Below are 2500 nucleotides of genomic sequence, written 5' to 3' on the forward strand. Positions count from 1 at the left end.
GTGCGCTTGAAAACCGTTCTGTTCATAGACCAGTCATTTTCTTTGTAATTTACGGAAAAATACTGATAGGCCTATTTCGAATTAACTCCGGTGTTATATGGCACCTAGATGTTAAATGGGGAGGACATCCCAGTGAACGTCACAGGGCTCCATTCAACAGATGCTGAAACGAAATAGATACAGTTCAGTGTCACTTCGTGGTCGTCCTAGACATTGACAAAAGATACATTGAAAGGCTCGGCCAACAGGGTGTCACGGTTTTAAAATTGCTCATGTCTAGATTGCTAAGGCTTCTTCAATTTTCGTTATCTAGACAAATCATTGAGGAGCATAAATTTATTAGGAAAATTGGATTCTACGTTGATGTGTGACCACGACGTTTTCCTAAAACTTGAGATTGGAATATTTCGGGTTGCAGATTTTCAGAGAACCGAGTTAAATGTACCAAAATTCAAAACCAGCGAATCTAAATCCAATTTAAGACAAGAAACTGTTCAATTTTCTTGATGTGTAATTGGCTGTTAGCGCCGTTTCTTTATATCTACCTTAAATCTAGCATCACACCTACCTTTAAATCCACAAGAGATGGCCGTTGTCTCTCATCGTCAGTACTGCTTTGCTGTCTTAAAATGACTCGGATCTTTATTTGGTCAAGGTCTCTCATATAAAGTCAGTGACCTGTTTCAGGGGAATATGATTTATTGAATCTCATAAACAGATGTATCCGACAGCAAATGGATCTTTTTAATCTAGTATGAGACAACATAACATATTGCGCGTTATCACTTGAAATCCGCAGTTGTCATTTTAAGTAAACTGAACTTGATAGAAGAGCAAGGAAGTCTTAGAAATAAAAATATAGTTTAACAGGACTAGCTTACAGAAACTAGATAAGATGGATGTATGAGGTGGAAATTGCAAGAGGACTGAACTTTGGGATCGATTCATTAGTGTATGATGGCTATGATAAACTCGGCAAACAGAGAAAAATTATCCTGTGTTTAGATGTTTTTGTTTTACGATTTTGGAAAGGTGACTCTTATCCTAAGTTCCATTATTTGCCACACAAAGTATCGCATGGCTGACGGTAAATTTTGACAATGTCTAATGCAAGACAAACAAAGTGTTTCCGTTTGAATAAAGCTATGGTTTTTTTATTTGGGGCGTTTTTAATTATGAATAAAGTTCCGTACATCCGGTTTTAATTTAACCCAAATCCGCTCCTTTGGAGCTTATGAGTTATCTCAAAGTTTTTGACATGAGATAAAACGTTTTATTACAACCATTTAGAAGTCGCTGGTGATGCTATGCCTTGCAATCTGATTGGCCCTCAGTAGTGCATTTTATTCACGAATCGCACTATTTTTTGCTCTAAATCGCACCTTTTCCCCACTCAGTGGGAAAGGAACACAAAAACAAAACAATCAATCAGATTTCAAGGCTTGTTTGAAATAACAAATCAAATTGAAGATTCCCAAAGCTTTTCTTTAAAAAAATGATGAATTTAATTACTTACAGTTTCTGAATGATGGATGATAAGGAGCTCCTTCAGGCTGATAACCTATACTTAAGAGAGTTTCCAAATTTCAGTGCCCATTTTTTGTTTTCTTTTTTTATAAACTGGCACCCGGATCAATAAATATTGGTACTGACTAAAAGCCTATATTTGAGCGATTAAATTTGTACGAATTCTAAATGAATGTAATAAAGTGGTAACTGAACTTCGTGTCGTGCAATTTTGGTCTGAAATCGTATGGGTGATTTCAAATCAAACTCGTGTTGCGCGCTCGTGCGATTTTGAAATCACACGTATGATTTTAGACCAAATTGCATGCATTCCGCTCAGTTCAATTACTATTATAAAACGTGCATGCAGAACGTACTACTTGAACTTCCGATTCAAGGAAATTGTCGGACCAATTTTATTCTATTCATTTAGCAATGGGCAACTTTGTTTGTAATTCCAAAATTAATTCGACGGTTGTGTTTGTTGATTTCATGGCCTCTAATAATCAAATCAAACGTGTTATTCACAAGGGTCCCCTTTTCAGTTTAATTCACTCTCAATACTGCACAAGTATTGGCACACGTTTGCCAAGGAGAACTAAAAATGACAGGAATTAATTATCACTCCAAGATATTTCCAAGTTCCCCCTTTAATGTGAGCATTTTGTGCATGAACGAGCTTCATTGAGGAATATTGTTGGCGCCGCGTAAGTGAGTGAGAGCACTTGCCACCCACCCATTGCCACCCACTACCGGGCTGTCATGCGGGAGGTCGTGAGTTCAACTCCGGCCGGACCAACACTCAGGGTCTTTAAATAACTGAGTAGAGAGTGCTGCCTTTGTAATGACATCTGCAAATGGTTAGACTCTCTAGTCTTCTCGGATAAGGACCATAAACCGTAGGCCCCGTCTCACAACCCTGTGGGACGTAAAAGAACCTACACACTTGTCGCAAAGAGTAGGGCACGTAGTTCTCGGTGTTGTGGTCTGTCTT

The 2500-nt window shown here is 38.2% G+C and overlaps 1 protein-coding gene across 1 annotated transcript in view; it reads right to left on the bottom strand.

The window, feature by feature from the left end:
- LOC138053042 (somatostatin receptor type 5-like) overlaps nucleotides 1–1614 on the bottom strand; it is a 4332-nt gene extending 2718 nt beyond the window's left edge. The window contains exons 1-3 of the mRNA XM_068899723.1: nucleotides 1517–1614; nucleotides 569–749; nucleotides 1–163 (exon numbers count right to left, since the gene is read on the bottom strand). The exon at nucleotides 1–163 is cut by the window's left edge and continues 2718 nt beyond it. The gene's annotated coding sequence lies outside the window, so the exon portion shown is untranslated. The remainder of the gene's footprint in view (nucleotides 164–568; nucleotides 750–1516) is intronic.
- Nucleotides 1615–2500: the final 886 nt, after the last annotated feature.

This window comes from Montipora capricornis, chromosome 6 (assembly GCF_036669925.1).
Source record: "Montipora capricornis isolate CH-2021 chromosome 6, ASM3666992v2, whole genome shotgun sequence".
NCBI classification, from domain to species: domain Eukaryota; kingdom Metazoa; phylum Cnidaria; class Anthozoa; order Scleractinia; family Acroporidae; genus Montipora; species Montipora capricornis.